This window comes from Mobula birostris, chromosome 3, assembly GCF_030028105.1.
Source record: "Mobula birostris isolate sMobBir1 chromosome 3, sMobBir1.hap1, whole genome shotgun sequence".
Taxonomy (NCBI): domain Eukaryota; kingdom Metazoa; phylum Chordata; class Chondrichthyes; order Myliobatiformes; family Myliobatidae; genus Mobula; species Mobula birostris.
In genome coordinates, this window is record NC_092372.1 from 151,742,308 (window position 1) to 151,764,519 (window position 22,212).

The window sequence follows — 22,212 nt, forward strand, 5'->3', positions numbered from 1 at the left end:
GTGACAGAGGAGCAGGTGAGAGTGGAGTGAGTGTCACCTTTTTGATAAGGGGAACATAACGGAAGAACTTAGAGAGGATATTCTCAAGTGATCATCTAACAAGGCCACTTGGGTAGAACTCAGAAACATGACGGGCATGACCATATCTGTTTGTTCATTATGTGCTATATTTAATGACGTGGGTGATCATGGTCTTTCCATGACCATGATTGTTCTTGGCAAATTTTTCCACAGAAGTGGTTTGCCATTGCCCTTTTCTGGGCAGTGTTCTGACAAGACAGATGATCCCAGCCATTATTAATACTCTTCAGAGATTGTCTGATTGGTGTCAGTGGTCACATAACCAGGACTTGTGATATGCATCAGCTGCTCGTACGACCACTCACCACCTGCTCCCACGGCCTCACGTGACCCTGAACAAGGGGCTAAGCAGGTGCTATACCTTGCCCAAGGAAGATCTGCAGGCTAGCAGAAGAAAGGAGCGCCTTGGTGGAGATATACAGTATCTCCTCCCTGCCACCCAACAGGCCATCTTGATAGAGCTATATTACAGACTCCCCAATAGTCAACAGAAACCTGAGGAGCAGATATGTCAAGAAATTGCATATAGTTTTGAGAATAGTAGGTTTGAGCTACTGGGAGATTTCAATTTTCCATCATCAGCTGAGACTGGATGGGGCAGGGTTTGTGTGGTGTGTTCAGAACAGTTTCCTCACACAATATATAGAGGACCTAGTCTTGAAGAAGCAATACTGGACCTCCTCTTAGGATACAGAGTGAGCCAAGTAACTGAGAACATTTGAGGGGCTACATGGGTCCAGTAACCACTTTAAAATAGCTTTAAAATAGTTATCGTAAAAGCTAGGACAGGTTCACAGGTTAAAGTCATGAAATGGAGCAGGGCTATCTTATGATGATGATTATGATTATGAGGACACGCAGTCCCCTTTTATTGTCATTTAGTAATGCATGCATTAAGAAATGATAAAATGTTTTTCCAGAGTATCACGGAAACACATGAAAAACTGACTCAAAAACTAACAAAAACCACATAATTATAACATATAGTTACAACAGTGCAAAGCAATACTGTAATTTGATAAGAACAGACCATGGCACAGTAAAAGTCTCAGAGTCTCTCAAAGTCCCATTATCTCACGCAGACGGTAAACCTCCAGCGCCGCCAACTTGCCGATGCAGCATCCTGGAAGCATCCGACCACAGTCCGACCCGAGTCCATCCGAAAAACTCTGAGCCTCTGAGCCTCCGACCGCCTCCCGACACCGATGCACCGAGCACCATCTCTGCTGAGCGCTTCAACCCTGGCCCCGGCAACAGGCGATACGCAAAGCCGAGGATTTGGGGCCTACGTCTCCGGAGATTCTCGATCGCACTGTAGCAGCAGCAGCGAAGCAGGCATTTCAGAAGTTACTCCAGATGTTCCTTTGTGCTTTCACGGCTGTTCCCATCAAATCCGGATTGATGCACAGCCCCTAGTTACACATATTGATATTCATTCGAAACGGTCACACGGGCTGTGTCACACCACCATCTTCTCCTCCCTCCTCCCTCTTTGAGATCATTAGGCAGGATCAACTGAGTGATTCTATTTAAAATCACAGAACAGATGGCAAGTGAGAGGCTTTTTAAAAGGACTATATCAAAAGTGCTGAGATGGCATTTTTCTGTTAAGGTGAAGGATAGACATACCCAATTCAGGGAACCTTGTCTGGTGAGATTCTGTGGCTTTGGTAGAGAAAAAGAAAGAAGCTGACATTGTGTTTAGTTAACTGGGTATGAATGAGTCCCTGGACAAATATAAAATGTTCAAGACCAGAGTTAAGAGGAATATCAGTAAGATAAAAAGAGGGTATGAGATAGATTTGGCAAGCAAGTTTAAAGATAATCCCAAGAGGTTCTTCAGTTATATTAACAGTGAAAGGGTGACAAGGGAAAGACCATCATGGCCCTTAACAATAAGTACTCCTGTCTGAGTACTGTTGGGGGGGCGGGGGAGAACGGCCTATCTGGGAGAAACGACAATCTGGCCCTAAGGCTCAGAAGGGGAGGGAAAGGAAGAGGATGGCAGCAGTGATGGGGGACTCTATAATTAGGGGGTCAGATAGGCGATTCTGTGGACGTAGGAAAGAAATGCGGATGGTAGCTTGCCTCCCAGGTGCCAGGGTCTGGGATGTTTCTGATCGTATCCATGATATCTTGAAGTGGGAAGAACAACAGCCAGAGGTCATGGTCCATATTGGTACCAACGACATAGGTAGAAAAAGGGAGGAGGTTCTGAAAACAGACTACAGGGAGTTAGGAAAGAAGTTGAGAAGCGGGACCTCAAAGGTCGTAATCTCAGGATTACTGCCTGTGCCACGCGACAGTGAGTATAGGAATAGATTGAGGTGGAGGATAAATGCATGGCTGAGGGATTGGAGTGGAGAGCAGGGATTCAGATTTCTGGATCATTGGGACCTCTTCTGGGGTAAGTTTACCTGTACAAAAAGGACAGATTGCACCTAAATCTGAGGGGGACCAATATCCTGGTGGGAAAGTTTGCTAAGGCTATTGGGGAGAATTTAAACTAGAATTCCTGGGGGGTGGGAACCGAACTGAAGTGACGGAGGAAAGGGAGGTTTGCTCACAAATAGAGAAAGCTTGGAAACAGTTCAAGAGGGAGGATAGGCAGGTGATAGAGGAGGGACACACTCAGTCCAATGGTTTGAGATGAGTCTATTTTAATGCGAGTAGTATCATGAATAAAGCAGATGAGCTTAGAGCGTGGATCAGTACTTGGAGCTATGATGTTGTGGCCATTACAGAGACTTGGATGGTGCAGGGGCAGGAATAGCTACTTCAAGTGCCAGGCTTTAGATGTTTCAGAAAGGACAGGGAGGGAGGCAAAAGAGGTGGGGGTGTGGCACTGTTGATCAGAGATAGTGTCATAGCTGCAGGAAAGGAGAGGTTGTCTACGGAGTCTCTATGGCTGAAAGTTAGGAATAGGGGTCAATAACTCTACTGGGTGTTTTTTTATAGACCACCCAATGGTAACAGGGACATAGAGGAGCAGATAGGGGGACAGATTCTGGAAAGGAGTAATAATAACAGGGTTGTTGTGATGGGAGATTTTAATTTCCCAAATATTGATTGGCATCTCCCTGGAGTGAGGGGTTTAGATGGGGTGGAGTTTGTTAGGTGTGTTCAGAAAGGTTTCTTGACACAATATGTAAATAAGCCTACAAGAGGAGAGGCTGTACTTGATCTGGTATTGGGAAATGAACCTGGTCAGGTGTCAGATCTCTCAGTGGGAGAGCATTTTGGGGATAGCGATCACAATTCTATCTCCTTTACCATAGCATTGGAGAGGGATAGGAACAGACAAGTAAGAGAAACATTTAATTGGAGTAAGGGGAAACATGAGGCTATCAGGCAGAAACTTGGAAGCATAAACTGGAAACAGATGTTCTCAGGGAAACATACGGAAGAAATATGGCAAATGTTCAGGGGATATTTGCGTGGGGTTCTGAGTAGGTACATTCCAATGAGACATGGAAAAGATGGTAGGGTACAGGATCTGTGGTGTACAAAAGCTGTTGTAAATCTAGTCAAGAAGAAAAGAAAAGCTTACAAAAGGTTCAAAAAACTAGGTAATGATAGGAATCAGGAAAATTATAAGGTTGGCAGGAAGGAGCTTAAGAATGAAATTAGGAGAGCCAGAAGGGGCCACGAAACGGCATTGGCGGACAGGATTAAGGTAAACCCCAAGGCGTTCCACAAGTCTGTGAAGAGCAAGAGGATAAGATGTGAGAGAATAGAACCAATCGAGAGTGACAGTGTTAAAGTGTGTATGGAACCGGAGGAAATAGCGGAGGTACTTAATGAATACTTTGCCTCAGTATTCACTATGAAAAAGAAACTTGGCAATTGTAGGGATGACTTGCAGTGGACTGAAAAGCTTGAGAATGTAGATATTAAGGAAGAGAATGTGCTGGAGCTTTTGAAAAGCATCAAGTCACCAGGACCGGACTGGATTTATGTACCCCAGGCTACTGTGGGAGGTGAGGGAGGAGATTGCTGAGCTTCTGGCAATGATATTTGCATCATCAATGAGGACGGAAGAGGTTCTGGAAGATTGAAGGATTGCGGATGTTGTTCCTTTATTCAAAAAAGGGAGTAGAGATAGCCCAGGAAATTATAGACCAGTGAGTCTTACTTCAGTGGTTGGTAAGTTGATGGAGAAGATCCTGAGAGGCAGGATTTATGAACATTCAGAGAGGCATAATATGATTAGGAATAGTCAGCATAGCTTTGTCAAGGGCAGGTCATGCCTTACGAGCCTGATTGAATTTTTTGAAGATGTGACTAAACACATTGATGGAGGTAGAGCAGCAGATGTAGTGTATATGGATTTTAGCAAGGCATTTGATAGGGTACCCAATGCAAGGCTTATCGAGGAAGGGGACATTGCTTTGTGGATCCAGAACTGGCTTGCCCACAGAAGGCAAAGAGTGGTTGTAGATGGGTCATATTCTGCACGGAGGTCGGTGACCAGTGGTGCGCCTCAGGGATCTGTTCCAGGACCCCTACTCTTTGTGATTTTTATAAATTACCTGGATGAGGAAGTGTAGGAATGGGTTAGTAAATTTGCTGATGACAAATGTTGGGAGTGTTGTGGATAGTATGGAGGGCTGTCAGAGGTTACAACGGGACATTGATAGGATGCAAAACTGGGCTGAGAAGTGGCAGATAGAGTTCAACCCAGATAAGTGTGAGGTGGTTCATTTTGTAGGTCAAATATAATGACAGAATATAGCATTATTGGTAGGACTCTTGGCAGTGTGGAGATCAGAGGGATCTTGGGGTCCAAGTCTGTAGGACACTCAAAGCTGCTACGCAGGTTGACTCTGTGGTTAAGAAGGCATACAGTGCATTGGCCTTCATCAATTGTGGGATTGTGTTTAAGAGAAGAGAGGTAATGTTTCAGCTATATAGGACCCTGGTCAGACCCCACTTGGAGTATTGTGCTCGGTTCTAGTCGCTTCACTGCAGGAAGGACGTGGAAACCATAGAAAGAGTGCAGAGGAAATTTACAAGGATGTTGCCTGGATTGGGGAGCATGCCTTATGAGAATAGGTTGAGTGAACGCGGCCTTTTCTCCTTGGAGCGACTGAAGATGAGAGGTGACCTGATAGAAGTGTACGAGATAATGAGAGGCATTGATCGTGTAGATAGTCAGGGGCTTTTCCCCAGGGCTGAAATGGCTAGCACAAGAGGGCATAGTTTTAAGGTACTTGGAAGTAGGTACAGAGGAGATGTCAGGGGTAAGTTTTTTTACGCAGGGAGTGGTGAGTGCACGGAATGGGCTGCTGGCGATGGTGGTGGTGGAGGCGGAAATGGTAGGGTCTTTTAAGAGACTCCTAGATGGCTACATGGAGCATGGTTTGTCAAGGTCTGATCGGTTAAGACCTGATCGGGGTAGTCAACATGGTTTGTCAAGATCTGATCGGTTAAGACCTGATTGGAATAGTCACCACGGTTTGTCAAGGTCTGATTGGTTAAGGCCTGATCAGGGTAGTCAGCATGGTTTGTCAAAGTCTGATTGGTTAAGGCCTGTTCAGGGTAGTCAGCATGGTTTGTCAAAGTCTGATCGGTTAAGGCCTGTTCAGGGTAGTCAGCATGGTTTGTCAAGGTCTGATCAGTTAAGGCCTGATCAGGGTAGTCAGTATGGTTTTGTGAATGGAAGTGGGAGGTCATGGATGAAAAATCCATGGGAATTTTTTGAAGAGGTGACTGAGGGGATAGATGAAAGTAGACAATGGCTGTTGTCTGTATGGATGTTAATAAGGCAATGGCAGAGGCATTTCACACATAGTGCCATTGAAATCCATTGAAATCCATTCCTATTGCCTTCCTTTACACTCCTCTCTACTCAAAACTCCCAACCATACCTGCAGAACTCTCCTGTTCTATTCTTCCTTTGCCTATTTTAAACTTTGTGACAATTTGTACATTAAACATACAGTACGTACTATGCCAAAGCCTTAGGCACGTATATATAGCTCGGGTGCCTAAGACTTTTGCACAGTACTATATTTGTCAACATGCAAAGGACAGCAAGCTTGTAAATCTGTCAGGAGCAAAGGATGTTGGGAATGGTGAGGGTGGAGCACCACAGGAGGAACGTGGGGTAGGTGACAGAGGTGGAGCGTCAGGGATGGGAGGTGGTGCACGTGCAGACACACCCAGTCCTGAGAGACCAGGCAAGGTCATTCATTCCAAACATTTGGTTTATTGATCATTACAGTATGTCTCTCTGTTGCTTCCTGCTCCATCCCCTCTCCCAACCATGATTTCCCTTTCCCTGCCATCTTCCCACTCTCAGCCCATAATAGAGACCCATATCAGAATCAAGTTTATCATCATTCACATATGTCATGAAATAAGATTTTTTTGCGGCAGCAGTACATGCAATACATAAAATTATTACAGTACTCCACAAAAGAGTTAGGCACTCTAGCTATGTATGTGTGCCTAAGAGTTTTGCACAATACTATATAAGGATAGCATGATGTTGTAGTTGCTCTTTTACTTAAATAAGGAATGTACAATCTCTCTCTATATTCTTTCTTGGTGACATATGGTCTGACTACCTGAGCATATTTGCATCTGAGTCAGAAATAGTGTGTTCAGGAACTGTACCAAGATGTAATTACGTAATTCATGTTGCCTCAACATTCTGGTTAAGCACTGCCTTAGACAATCCCTTAGATCACATGCCACACTCCGAATTTATTTACTCTAGTGTTTGAATTAGCATCAAAGATCCGGGTTCAGTTTGAAAGTATTATAGAGCATAGAGATGTTGACAAAATGATTGACTGTAGAATATGATAGAGCAAGTTGATTAATACAATCCTATCTCTGATAACATATTCATGAGACTGATAACACTATCATTCTTATAATTATTCTTAATAGTTTTCTCCAATTGTTACGAAATTTGGGTGTGCTCATGACCTGTAATTTGCAACTATTACGTTCATCTTATCAGGAGAACTGGTTTGTCCTTTCATTGTGACCTTTCTTCTTGCAGTGACGCAGAAATTTCTTTCTCTCAAAAAGCACTCCATCTGTACAGACATAGTTGCTTAATATCACTGCATAATGATGTGTCCTTAGAATCAAGCACCCCACCTCCATGAAATATCAATCAATCTCAATAGCACTGTGTTGGCAATAACTGGAAGAACCTGTTAATTTAAATAATAATAATGCAGTTTTAAATAAAGAATACCTAAATGTATTTTGTCAGCTTCAGGCAAAATCAACTTTTGGAAATTATTAATCTCAACATTCATTTTTGCTGTTTTTACAACCCATCTTGTATAAGATGGTAACAAACTATAATAAAAACTATAGTAAATTTCACGGGAGTTGTTCTTTATTAAGTGCTGCGGTAAAATGCTGAGGAATGTCAAAGATCTATTCAATTTCAGTCCTGCATGCTCGGTTCAAGAATGTAAATTATAAAATGGTCAATGCTGAAAATCTCAAGTAAAACAAGAAAAAGATTGGAAACACTCAGTAGGTAAGGTCACATCTGTGGAAGACTAACTTTTCAGACTGGGAGAGGAAGAAAACCAGTTAGTTTAAATAGATTCACAAAGTTACAGTATTCAGCATGGAAACACGAGGAATTCTACAGATGCTGGAAATTCAAGCAACACACATCAAAGTTGCTGGTGAACGCAGCAGGCCAGGCAGCATCTCTAGGAAGAGGTACAGTCGACGTTTCGGGCCGAGATCCTTCGTCAGGACTAACTGAAGGAAGAGCTAGTAAGAGATTTGAAAGTGGGAGGGGAAGGGGAGATCCAAAATGATCGGAGAAGACAGGAGGGGGAGGGATGGAGCCAAGAGCTGGACAGGTGATTGGCAGAAGGGATATGAGAGGATCATGGGACAGGAGGCCCAGGGAGAAAGAAAAGGGGGGGGGAACCCAGAGGATGGCCAAGGGGTATAGTCAGAGGGACAGAGGGAGAAAAAGGAGAGAGAGAGAAAGAATGTGTGTATATAAATAAATAACGGATGGGGTACGAGGGGGAGGTGGGGCATTAGCAGAAGTCAATGTTCATGCCATCAGGTTGGAGGCTACCCAGACGGAATATAAGGTGTTGTTCCTCCAACCTGAATGTGGCTTCATCTTTACAGTAGAGGAGGCCGTGGATAGACATGTCAGAATGGGAATGGGATGTGGAATTAAAATGTGTGGCCACTGGGAGATCCTGCTTTCTCTGGCGGACAGAGCATAGGTGTTCAGCAAAATGATCTCTCAGTCTGCGTTGGGTCTCGCCAATATATAGAAGGCCACATCGGGAGCACCGGACGCAGTATATCACCCCAGCCGACTCACAGGTGAAGTGTCGCCTCACCTGGAAGGACTATCTGGGGCCCTGAATGGTGGTAAGGGAGGAAGTGTAAGGGCATGTGTAGCACTTGTTCTGCTTACAAGGATAAGTGCCAGGAGGGAGATCAGTGGGGAGGGATAGGGGGGACGAATGGACAAGGGAGTCGCATAGGGAGCGGTCGCTGCTGAAGGCAGGCGGGGGGGGGGAGAGAAAGATGTGCTTTGTGGTGGGATCCCATTGGAGGGGGCGGAAGTTACGGAGAATAATATGTTGGACCCTGTCCAGCCCTTGGCTCCATCCCTCCCCGTCCTGTCTTCTCCTATCATTTTGGATCTCCCCCTCCCCCTCCCACTTTCAAATCTCTTACTAGCTCTTCCTTCAGTTAGTCCTGACGAAGAGTCTTGGCCCGAAACTTCGACCGTACCTCTTCCTAGAGATGCTGCCTGGCCTGCTGCATTCACCAGCAACTTTGATGTGTATTCAGCATGGAGATAGGTCCTTTGGCTTAGCCAGTCCACACTGACTAAGATGGCCCATCCAAGCTAGTCCATTTTGCCATCGTTTGGCCCATAACCTTCTAAATTGTTTCAGTCCATGTACCTGTCCAACTGTCTTTCAGATGCTGTCATTGTGCCTGTCTCAACCACTTTCTCCAAAAGCTCATTCCACATAGGTAGCAGCCTTTGCATGAGAAAAGCTGCCTCAGAAGTTCCACTAGTTCAAGTTGAAGTTGAAGTTTGTTGTCATCTTACTACATATACACAACCAAACAAAACAACATTCACAACACATCTATCACATAAAACAAAACGTTATTGTAAATAAGTTAATAAAATATAATTCAAAATGCATGTAGTGCACATTGGTAAACAGTAAACAGTACAGTAAAAGGTAAACAGCTTGCTGTCCCAGTGATGAGACCTCTGTGGTGTCAAGGTATTCATTAGTCTCACAGCCTGAGGGAAGAAGCTGTTGCCCAGTTTTGCAGTCCTAGTTCTGATGCTCCAGGGCCTCCTTCTTGATGGTAGTGGGCCAAAGAGATTGTGGGATGAGTGGTCGGGACCCTGAACAATGCTTCAGGCCCTTTGTCTACAACACTCCTGGTAAATGTCACAAATAGGGGAAGGGAAATCCTAGTAATCCTCTCCGAGGTTTCTGCTATCCTCTGTTGGGTCTAGCGGTCTGATGCCTTGCAGCTTCTGTTCCACACAATGATGCAGCCAGGCAGGACACTCACAATGGTGCTCCTGGGAGCCTTGCCTGCCTCAATCTCCTCAGAAAGTGAGGACTTGCAAGGCTCCCCGTGCCTTCTTAACTGTATTCCTCTTAAATTTTTCCCTCTCACCTTCAATCAATGCCCTCCTGTTCTTGATACACAACCCTGGCAGAAGACTGAGTGCATCTACCTTATCTGTGCTCTTATGATTTTATACACCTCCATAGGATCACCTCCCAGTCTTGTACATTCTTATGAATAAAGTGCTACATTGTCAAACCTCTCCCTATAAGTTAGTCCTCCAAGTCTTGGGTGTTCCCAAATCTCAAACCATGGATGAACCGGAAGATTCATAAGTGAAGTCTAGGACTGCAGCAATCAAATCAGGTGACCTGATCTTAACAAGAAATGTTGATATGATGTCCATAAGACTATCAGAGATGCCTAGATGCTAAACCAGTCCAAAATCAAGTTCCAGACCAGCAGAGCTCACATGATATCACAAGCTGTAAAACTAAATCTCAGCTAGGCAGCATTGCTGACCACACGACATACAGTTGAATATATTCTATGCATGAACAGAAAGGGATTGATATGTCATCACCTAAACCAGTAGTCTCCAATGCACCTGGACCCACAGTCACCACTGCAGATCTTCTGGAGAATGAACCCACAGAAAGCATCTATCCTGAATGGTGTCCTGGACTGCATCCTTAGATCCTGTACAGATCAGCTGGCATGGGTATTTGCAGACATTTAACCTCTCCCTCCTTCATTCAGAGGTTCCCACCTGCCTAAAGGAGGTCACTATAATCCCAATAGCTAGAAAAATGAAGTAACACGCTTTAACAACTATCACCAATGGCTCTGACATCCAACATCATGAAGCACTTCTAGACACTGGTTATGGCACATATTAATTCCAGCCTTTCAGACTACTTTGACCCATTGCAATTTGCAAATCTCCCTGGTGCTACACTCATCTCTGGAGCATCTGGAAGAGTAAAGACAGTTATTTTAGACAATTGTTTATTAATTACAGTTCTGCCTTCAATGCCATAATTCCAAGCAAACTCATCACCAAACTCTGAGACTTTGGAGGCAACACCTCCCTCTGCAACTGGATCCTCAACTTCCTGACAACAGAATGCAACTAGTGAGGAAAGGCAGCCACACCGCCGCTATGATTGTTCTGGACACTGGTGCTCATTCCACTACTCTACTTCCTGTGTACTTGGGACTGTGCGGCCAGATTCTGCTCTGACTCCATCCACAAGTTTGCAGATGATGCTACCGTAGTGGGCCGAATCTTAAATAACTATCAGTCCAAGCACAGGAAGGAGATAGAGAACTCAGTAACATCGTGCCATGATGGAGGATACAGACAAAGGAATGTGAAATCTTGAAAAATGCAGAGACCTACAATATGCCCAGCAGGCAAGTCTGTGATGATATTGAGAGAAAATCTAATCCAATCTTACAAGAGCAGTACAATAACAAAAAAAAAACTACTGATGCAGACGTAGAAAGTATGAACCTGGAATTGTAAAATTCGGTAATGAGTTCAGAAGGTTTCAACGTGCCCAGTCAAAGATGTCGTTCCTGAAGCTCATATTGAGCATTGTTATTACAGTACAATGGGCCTCAGACAGATAGATCAGATAGAGAATAAATTGTCAGACAATGGGAACTCTGAGGTGCCCTGAAGACCCAGTGGAGGGGCTCCATAAATCAGTCAGACAACCTGCATTTGTTTCCTCCAATGTAGAGAAAATCACATGAGGAACAGTGAATATAACACACAAGATTAGAAGGAGTGCAAAAAAATCACATATTCACCTGGAAAATCTGTTTGGTCCCATGGATGTTGGAAAAGGAAGAAGAAGAAATAGATGTGTTTGATTGTCCGTGGCTACATTGGAAAGTATTGTTAAAAGGAAAGTAGTTGGTGGAAATGGAAAACCAACCCAGGGCATCATGAAGAACATTTTGAAATGAAAAAAATGGGACCAGAGGGGAAAATGTGGTGGTGGTGGAATCTTTTTAAAACTGGCAAATGTTGCAAAGGATGACTGATGGGGTTGAGACTAGACCATAAGACCATAAGGCGTAGAAGCAGAATTAGGCCATTCCATCATTGCTGATTTATTATCCCTCTCAACCACATTCTCCTGCCTTCTTTCTGTAACCTTTGATGCCCTGGCTAAATAAGAACCTATCAATCTGTGCTTTAAGTATAATTAACTAAAGAAAATCTGCCCCCTTCCCCAGCTGCCTACCACCTCCCTCTTGGTTCCACCTCCTTCTACTACCCATTGTGTTTTCCCCTATTCTTTCTTTACCTTTCCTGCCTATCACCTCCCTGCCTCCCTTCCCCCACCCCTTTATCTTTCCCCTTACTGGTTTTTCACCTGGAACCTACCAGCCTTCTCCTTCCCACCCTGCCCCCACCTTCCTTATAGAGCCTCTGCCCCTTCCCCTTACAGTCCTGACGAAGGGTTCCGGCCCAAAACGTCGACCGATCTTTTCCACGGATGCTGTCCGACCTGCTGAGTTCCTCCAGCGTGTTGTGAGTGTTGCTTTGACCCCAGCACCTGCAGATTATTTTGTGTTAACTAAAGAAAATCCTCCCCATCTCTGTTCTAAATGGACATCCCTCAATTCTGAGGCTGTGCCTTCCGGTCCAAGAATAGGAAACATTCTCTCCACATCTGCTCTATCTAGGCCTTGCAATATTCAATAGATTTCTAGACCTCCCCTCATTCTCTAAACTCCAGAAAGTACAGGCCTAGAGCCATCAAATGAACCCTTTCATTTCCACAATCATGCTCATGAGTCTAGCCTATAACCTCTGCAATACCAGCACATCTTTTCATAAATTCGGGACCCAAAACTGCTCATAATACTCCCAGTGCAGACTGACCAATGCCTTATAAAGCCTCAGCATTATATCCTTGCTCTTGTATTCTAGACCTCTCAAAATGAATGCTAACATTTCATTTGCCTCTGCACCTTTGGTTTTTGAGTTTTCGCCCCTTTTAGAAAATAGTCTATGCCTCTATTCCTTTTACCAAGCTGCATGACCATACACTTCCCTACACTATATTGCATCTGCCACTTCTCTGCCCATTCTCCCAATCTGTCTAAGTCCTTCTGCAGACACCCTGCTTCCTCAACACTACCTGCCCCTCCACCCATCGTTGTATCATCTGCAAACTTGGCCACAAAGGTATCAATTCCATCATCCAAATCATTGACGTATAATGTGAAAACAAACAGTCCCAATACCGACCCCTGCAGAACACCACTAGTCACCAAAAGTCAACAAGAATAGGCCCCTATTATTTCCACTATTTGCCTCCTGCCAGTCAGCCAATCTTCTATCCATGCTAGTATCTTTCATGTAATACCCTGGGCTTTTATCTTATTAAGCAGCCTCATGTACAGCACCTTGTGAAAGGCCTTCAGAAAATCCAAGTTAACATCCACTCCACTTACTCTCCTTTGTCTGTCCTACCTGTTATTTCCTCAAAGAATTCCAATGGATTTGTCAGGCAAGATTTTCCTTTATCGAAACCATGCTGACTTTGGCCTACTTTATCACATGCCTTCAGTTATCCTGAAACCTCAACCTTAATAATGACTTCAAATTTTTCTCGATCACTGAAGTCAGACTAATTGGCCTATAGTTTCCTTTCTTCTGCCACTCTCTTGTCTTAAAGAGTGGGGGGGACGTGCCCAATTTTTCAACCCTCCAGAACCATTCTAGAATCTAGTGATTCTTGAAAGATAATACCGTTGTCTCCACATTCTCTTCAATTACCTCTTTCAGAACCCTGGGGTGCAATCTATCTGGTCCGGATGACTTATCTATCTTCAGAACTTTCAACTTCCCAAGTACCTTCTCCTTAGTAATGGCAACTACACTCACTTCTGCCCCCTGACACTCCTGAATTTCTGGTATACTGCTGGAATCTTCCACAGTGAAGACTGAACAAAGTGGTCTCCCATTGGGAGCACCGGATACAGTAGATGACCCTAACAGATTTGCAGGTGAAGTGTTGCCTCACCTGGAAGGACTGTTTGGAGCACTGAATGGAAGTAAAGGTGGAGGTGAATGGGCTGGTGTAATGTTTCCATCGCTTGCAGGGATATGTGCCAGGAAGGGGGTTAGTAGGGAGGGATGAATGGACAAGGGAATCATGGAGGGAGTGAACCTGCAGAAAACAAAGAGTGAAATAATTAAAAAAACACAATAAATATGAATAAGTAAGATAACTTATATACATAGTTTGATTATATGTCCAAAAGTGATGTGAGACACAGTAGTGTCTGTACATAAGGTGACTGAAAGGAGAGGTGGTGAGGGATGTGGAGGGGTAACTGTTTTTGGGTCTGATCATCCTGGTGTGGACTCTACATAGCCTCCTCCCTGATGGAAGTGGAATCAACAGTCCATGAGCAGGGTGGGTGAGATTCTTCATGACATTACTGGCCTTTCTCCAGCACCTTTCTGTATATACAGGTATGCCTTAGATAGCAGGTAGGTTGGTGCCAGTTAAATGCTGGGCAGTTTTGACTTCCTGTTGTAGAGCTTTTCTGACCACCACAGTGCAGTTTCCATACGAAGCAGGGATGCTCTCTACTGCGCATCTGTAGAAGGAGGTGAGTGTAGATGTGCAAAGTCCAGCTCTCTTCAGCCTCCTCAATAAGTAGAGGCATTGGTGAGATTTCCTGATTGTGTAGAACGTATGTACTATGAAAGCTTGTGCAAGATGTCCGAGGACTTTGAATCTGCTTGTAGTTTCCACTGCTGTGCCATTGATGTAAAGGGACATGTGAGTGGTTTGAGTTCTCCTGAAGTCGATAACCAGATCCTTTGTCCTGTTGACATCGAGGAAGAGGTTATTTGCCTGGTACCAGGCTTCAAGCTCTTCCACCTTGTCTCTGTAGGCCATCTCATCTTTGTTGTTGATGAGCCCCATCGCCGTCATGTCATCGTAAAACTTGACAATATGATTGCTCAAGTATTTGGCCATGCAGTCATGTGTGAGCAGAGTGTACAGCAAAGGCTCAGCACACAGCCCGGGGGGCACTTGTGTTGAGGATGAAGGGGAGGGAGGGTGGTTGTGCATCCTGACTCTCTGAGGTCTGTTGGTTAGGAAGTTGCACAGTGGTGTTTTGTTCACCAAGGGTTGTGGGGCAATAGTGTTGAATGCCCAACAGCATTCTGACATAAGTGTTCCTGTTTTCTAGGTGTGCCAGGGCCAGGTGCATGACCGATGCCATGGCATCTGTTGTAGAGTGGTTCTGTTGGTAAGCATATTGGTGAGTGTGCAGTGTGGCAGGAATGGAGTTTCTGATATCTGCCATTTCAGCCATTCAAAGCACTTCATGTTGATTGGCCACTGGGCAGCAGTTGTTTAGTTCTGAAGGTGTAGAGTTCTTTGGAACAGGGGTGATGGTGGCTGATAGGAAACATGTGGGGACAGCAGCCTGGATGAGTGAAGTGCTGAAGATGTCTATGAGCTGGTGTGCACATTCCCTGTGTAGTCAGCCAGGGATGCTGTCTGGCCCAGCCACCTTATGGGGATTGACTCTGCAGAGTCGTTCTCATACCTGCTGCTGTTACAGACAGTGGCTGCTCACCTGGGTGGGGACTAGCTATCGTGGCTGGTATTGTGTTGTATGCAGGCTTCGAGGCGTGCAAGTTGTTTGGAGCATCAGAGAGGGAGGCATCACTGGTACAGTTTTTCCTTGTATAATCAGTAATGCCTTTAATGCCCTGCCACATATGCCGGAAATAATTATTGGACAGGTGTTGCTGAATATTTTTGCGTAGGTGGTCTTTGCCCTCTTGATAACTAAGATGATATTTCTCCTGGCTGCTCTGAGATATGTTCTGTGTCCAGATTTGAAGGTTGGTAATATCCCAGGCTTTTAGTAGAAAACACCTCTGTGTTCAGCCAGGGCTTCTGGTTGGGCCATAAGATGACCACCCTTGAGGTACCAACATGTTAAGCTATTAACTCTGCTGATGGCAGATTAAAGGTAATTTTGTCTAAGAGCTTAGTGGTGCTGTATTCATGGAGCTTTGGTTGACTGAAATCCCTGACTAGAAACTTTCAACCACTATCTAAGGATTTAAAACTGGCACCATTATTGGGAGCCAGAGAAGCTGCTGTGTCTCTGCATGCTGCCATTATTTGTTCTCACCAGGTTAATCCAGTGCTCCCTTTTTCTCTATGTCTAAGACAGTATCTTAAGGATTGAGAATCACCTGCTTCCACTTTGGCTTAGTAAAATTTGATGCTCTTAATGGCACCAATGTCAGTTCTTCAGTTTCCGACCCAGGTGCAGTATGCAGTACTTAACAAGGGAGTTTGCTAGTATGAGGTGCACCTCTTCAGTCATTTATGCTAAATTCCTTTGTGCTCCTGAAGAATGAACTCAAGTGTTGCAATGTTCCTTCATAGGCCAGGAGTTTCCACTGGTGGGCAAACATGAGGAAACCTGCAGATGCTGGAAATTCAAGCAACACACACAAAAAATGCTGGTGAATGCAGCAGGCCAGGAAGCATCTATAGGAAGTGGTACAGTCAACGTTTTGGGCCAAGACTCTTCGTCATGACTAACTGAAAGAAGAGCTAGTAAGAGATTTGAAAGTGGGAGGGGGAGGGGGTAATCTGAAATGATAGGAGAAGACAGGAGGGGGAGGGATGGAGCTAAGAGCTGGAAAGTTGATTGGCAAAAGGGATACAAAGCTGGAGAAGGGAGAGGATCATGGGACGGGAGGCCTAGGGAGAAAGAAAGGAGGAAGAGGGAAAAACCCAGAGGATGGGCAAGGAGTTATAGTGAGAGGGACAGAGGGAGAAAAAAAGAGGAAAAAAGGGGGGAAAGAAAAAATAAATAAATAAATAAATAAATCATAATAAATAAATAAGCGATGGGGTATTAAGGGGAGGTGGGGCATTAACAGAGGTTAGAGAATTCAATGTTCATGCCATCAGGTTGGAGGCTACCCAGACAGAATATAAGGGGTTGTTCCTCCAACCTGAGTGTTGCTTCATCTTTACAGTAGAGGAGGCCGTGGATGGACATATTAGAATGGGAATGGGATGTGGAATTAAAATGTGTGGCCACTGGGAGATCCTGCTTTCTCTGGCAGACAGAGCATAGGTGTTCAGCGAAATGGTCTCCCAGCCTACGTCGGGTCTTGTCAATATATAGAAATATAGAAGACCACATCGGGAGCACCAGACGCAGTATATCACCCCAGCCGACTCACAGGTGCAGTGTAGCTCTCAGTCCTCTTTCCATTAGGGCCTATGCTTGATATTTGTCTGACACCCCCAGTAAAAACAAATAGCAATAATTTTTTGCTTGGCTTTCCGCTCTCCTGATATACCAACTCAGATTCAATTTGGAATGTGATTCTTGTGGTGTAACTTGTGGCTTCAACCTGTTTAGTTTTGCCCATGTCCTCCAGGCACTGAAGGCTGGATTTGCATGTTGATGTGCTCCCTGTATAACCCACTGGATGGATTCATCAAGTAGTTGCTATAACTCTGTTTGGACAAGTTTGCAGTCTAAAATAACAAGACAGAGGAGACCACTTAGCTGAATGAATCCAGTCAGCTTGTTGTTCAGCAATTCATTTAGTACCATTCCCCTGCTCTATCCATGTAATCTGACAAGTTTATTTCCCTCAAGTACTGATTCAGTTTCATTTTTGAAAACTTTACACCCATTTACTGATTAATCTTGTTCTTAACGAGTATTTTTTTAACTTCCACTCACTTTCTCCAAACCAAAGATGAAGCTATGGGATTTTGCATGGGTCCAACCTATGCCTGTCTCTATGGGATATCTGAAAATGTACTTGTTTCAGTCCTACTCGGGCCTCAACTCTGTTCTGGGTATGTTGAATATGTTTGATGCTGCTTCTTGCACAAAATTTCACAACTCTTAGCTTCTTTGCTGCTAATTCGAACCCTGCTTTTATTTTTACATTGTCAATCTGTGACCCTCCCTTTCCTTTTCACCTTTTCTACCTCCATAAAGACTCACAACTAATATTCGGTACAAGCACACAGACTTCCTTAACTATCTTATCTACACCTCCACCCATTCTGCTCCCATTCCATTCTCCCAGTTTTTCTGGGTGAATGCAATAGAAATTTCTCTTCCACCTTGCACCTAGTGCTTTTGAGATGCCTTCCTTCTTCCTCGGCAGCAGTTCTTCCATCACTGTTGTTGGCAGGGTTCTCAATTAGGCATACTCCACTTTCCGTCCATTTCCTCTCATCTCCTGTCAATTCCAACCCCCATAATATGGATATAGGTTCCTTTTGTCTTCATCTTTCTCCACACAGGCCTTCATCCTTCACAATTTCCATCACCTTGAAAAGATTTTACTACATCTTTGTCACCCATCACTTGTCTGCATTCCAAACGTAATTGGCAATTGATTTATTACTGTACCAAGATACAGTGAAAAACTATTCTACATTCACATGGATCATTTCAAAATATAAGTACATCAAGATACTACAAATGGCAAAAGCAGTAACAGAAAGCAGAATACGGTTGCAGAAAAAGTGCAGTGCAGGCAGACAATAAGGCGCAAAGGCCATCATTCCCTCACGACTTCCTGGGTTACTTTTCCATCACCAGCACCCTATGAAACCTTTTCTCACAGCACTTCCCCACACAGCAGCAGGAGGTGCAACAGCAACTCCTTTGCTCTGTTACTTGCACCATCCAGGGGGCTAAAAACTTCTTTCAAGTGAAGCAACTAATCATGTGCACTTCTTCCAGTTCAGTGTACTGAATTCGGTGTGCACAGTATGGTCTTTACATTAGAGAGTCTTAGTGATTGTTTTGGAAAACACTTCCTTTCAGTCTATAAAGATGACCTTAACCTGCAGTCAACAGTCACTCTAATTCTCTATCACACTCCAACTCAGACCTCTCAGTCCGCAATCTTTCACTCTCTTCCAATAAAGCCCAAATTAACCCAGGCATGCTGCAGCACTTGGAGCTCAGTATTGAATTTGGTAATTACAGGTAACCAGCGTGTGTCAGAGTTTAGATCCCAAGGCACTACAGTACAGGAACAGGCCTTACAGTCCACAATGTCTGTGCTGATCATGCTGATTTTAACTAATCCCATCTCTCTTAGTATGGTCCATATCCCTCGATTCTCTGCATGTTCATGAGCCTCTCTAATTGCCTCTTTAATGTTGTTATTCTATGTGATTCCAATTAGCAGCACATTCTACACAGCTATCACTCTGTGTAAAAACAGCTTACCTTGTAAATCTTTAAACTCTTCCCCTACCCCCCCCATCTTATATTTGTGATCTTGCAAATCAAATGGTTGTGAAGAAACTTCTCACCAAGAGTTGCAATAAAATTTGGGAATATCTCAAACCACTTCACAATCTCTTACTCAATAATAATAATCTATTTATCTAGTGGCTTTAAATATGATGTTTTAAGGCCCTCTTATTAAAGTGTTATCAAACAAACTTTGGGATTACCCTATACAAGGAAGTTTAGAACATAATGGGTTAGAATGAACCTCCCCCAAAATGTGATGGAGAAATCACATAGACAAGCCCTCCCCCTTTTGGAGCTGCAGGATGACCTTAAGTAGCAATGGTCACTCATGTCATGGAGCTTCGTCCTGATGTGTCCTGTTAATGAACAGCTTCTTTCAATCTCTTCACCAGTTACCTTAAATCTATGTCCACTAATTGCTAAACTCCATGCTACAGGAACTAAGTTGTTTGCATTCAACCAGTCTTTCTCAATATTTGATATCTCAATTAATATTATTCTTGTTCATTTTGCTATAAAGAAAGCAATCCCTGCCCATCCAGTCTCACCTTGAAAATATCATACTGTACCTGGCAGCTTCAATGTAAATCTCCTTTGCAACTTTCCCTTAATATAGTGACCAATTATATCTTATAGTTTTTAAGTAACAATTCTCTAGCCATACTTTCTAATGTTTTTCACAGTTCCAGCATGATTTCCCTGTTTTTATATTCAATGATTTGGCTAATAAAGACAAAATATTCCATATCAACACACACAAAATGCTGGAGGAACTTAGCAGGTAAGGCAGCATCTACGGAGGGGGATAAACAGTTGATGTTTTGGGCTGAGACCCTTCATTAGGACTGGAAAGGAAGGGAGAGATGCCAGAATAAAAAGGGGGGAGGAGGGGAGAGGGGAAGAAGGACAAGTTAGAAGGTGATAGATGAAGACAAATGGGTGAAGGAGGGGGAATGAAATAAGAAGCTGGGAGGTGATAGGTGGAAAAGGCAAAGGGCTAGAGAAGAAGGAATCTGATAGGAGAGGAGAGTGGATCATGGGAGAAAGGGAAGGAAAAGAGGGGCATCAAAAGAAGGTGATGGGCAGGGGAGGAGAACAGAAGAGATAAGAGGGGAATAAAAGAAGGGGGAGGGGGAAATTACTGGAATATTCCTTTTTATTACTTTGTCTGCCTATCTGCAATCTTCAGGGATCTTTGAGTATGTGCCACAAGATTACTCTGTCCCTCTATTCAGAGTGGCCTTTGAGGCAAATGGAATCTCGACAAAATACAAAACAATAAATGGTGATGTCTCAACTTCCATTCTAGAAGGAGCTAGAAACATATACAAACATTCATTACCATAATCTCATTGATAGGTACAAGTCATTGCCCTCTTATAAGTTTGGTGTTCAATCTGTAATAAATGGTAGATTTCAATGAAGACAACCTTTTTACAAAATGTAGAAGGTAGAACTGGACCAGGAACAATCCATACACGTTTGGCCTCCCACTGACAGCCCTCACATTTACCCTTTGTCATACTACTTTTCCTAGTCCTAGTGTGAAGAAAGACCTGGTGTTTGGATGACTTAAATGCCAGACCAATTAGATTGAAAAGTCAGGGTGTCAGGACAAGAGGTGAGAGTTGGGCCAGTTCTGCTCTCTGCTCCACGATGTTTACTCGGCTCTGTGCCGAACTGAGGCTGAGGCTATGAGCCTGCTCTGGCTACTCCAGGCTCCAAGTCTATGGACTCGTTTTTGTTCTGAATGCTTTTATTGTTTGCATGATTTGTTTTTTCCCCCACTCTCTCTGCACATTGGGTGTTTGACAGTCTTCTTTTCTATGGGTTCTTTTGGATTACTTTGGTTTGTGGCTGCCTGTAAGGAGATGAATCTCAAATTGTATAATGTATGCACACTTTGTTAATGCATGTACTTTGAACTTTACCCATTTTCAGGACACTAACTCCTATTGTGTATATTTCTATAGATGCAAACACACTAAGTTAGGAAGAACCATCTTTTAGAAGCTAAGTACAATTACATTTACAAACTGATTGATTTTCATCATTTGGTTAACCCACTCAGCAAGAACTGATCTTATTTTAAACACAAGCAATTCTGCACATGCTGGAAATCCAGATCAACATACAAAATGCAGGAGAAATTCAGCAGGTTAGGTATCATATATAAATGAATAGGCAATCGATGGTTCATGCCAAGACCCCTCTTCAGGATTGGAAAGGAAGGGGGAAGATGTCAGATAGGAGAGAAAGGAGAATAGCTAGAAAGTGATAGGTGAAGCTGGGTGGGTAGGAAAGGTAAAGGGCTGGGGAGAAAGGAATCAGATAAGAGAGGACGGTAGACCATAGGAGAAAGGGAAGGAGGTGGGGACCTGGGGAAAGTGATAGGCAGGTGATAAGAGGCCAGAGTGGGGAATAGAAGAAGGGAGTGGGGGGGATTTTTTTTACTGGAAGGAGAAATCAATATTCATCCCATCAGGTTGGAGGCTACCCAGATAGAATGTAAGGTGTTGCTCCTCTACGCTGACAGTGGCTTCATCTTAGCACAAGAGGAGGCCATGGACCAACATGTTGGAACGGGAATGGGAATCAGAATTAAAATGTTTGGCTACCAGAAAGTTCTGCTTTTGGTGGATGGAGTGGAAGAGCTTAACAAAGCGGTCCTCCAGTTTATGCCGGGTCTCACCAATGTTGAGGAGGCCGCATCAGGAGCACCTGACACAATAGATCTTATCTGGCAGCCTCAATGTACATAAGCTAGGGTAGAGATGGAGAAACTGGAAACAGATAGAGCCATAGAAAAGTATAGCACAGAAACAGGCCCTTTGGCCCATCTAGTCTGTGCCAAACCATTTAAACTGCCTACTCCCACCGAACTGTACCAGGACCATAGCTCTCCACACCCCTACCTATCCAATCTTCTCTTAAACATTGAAGTCAACCTCGCATACACCACTTGCACTGGCAGCTCGTTCCACACTCTCAAAAACCCTCTGAGTGAAGAAGTTTCCCCTCATGTTCCCCTTAAACTTTTACCCCTTTCACCTTTAACCCATGACCTCTAGTTGTAGTCCCACCCAACCTCAGCGGAAAAAGTCTACTTACATTTACCCTATCTATATCCCTCTAATTTTGGATTCCTCTATCAAATCTCCCCTCAATCTTCTACATTCCAAAGAATAAAGGCCTAACCTATTCAGTCTTTCCTTATAACTCAGGTCCTTCAGACCAAGCAAC

At 43.9% G+C, this 22,212-nt stretch overlaps 1 protein-coding gene across 7 annotated transcripts in view; it reads right to left on the reverse strand.

The window, feature by feature from the left end:
• Positions 1 to 952: 952 nt before the first annotated feature.
• The window catches only part of LOC140195327 (uncharacterized), a 63,751-nt gene continuing 42,491 nt past the window's right edge, over positions 953 to 22,212 (reverse strand). For 5 of the 7 annotated variants that reach the window (XM_072253455.1, XM_072253452.1, XM_072253450.1 and 2 more), the window contains one exon: positions 953 to 1,606. The gene's annotated coding sequence lies outside the window, so the exon portion shown is untranslated. The remainder of the gene's footprint in view (positions 1,607 to 22,212) is intronic. The other 2 variants (XM_072253453.1, XM_072253451.1) reach the window with 1 other exon arrangement.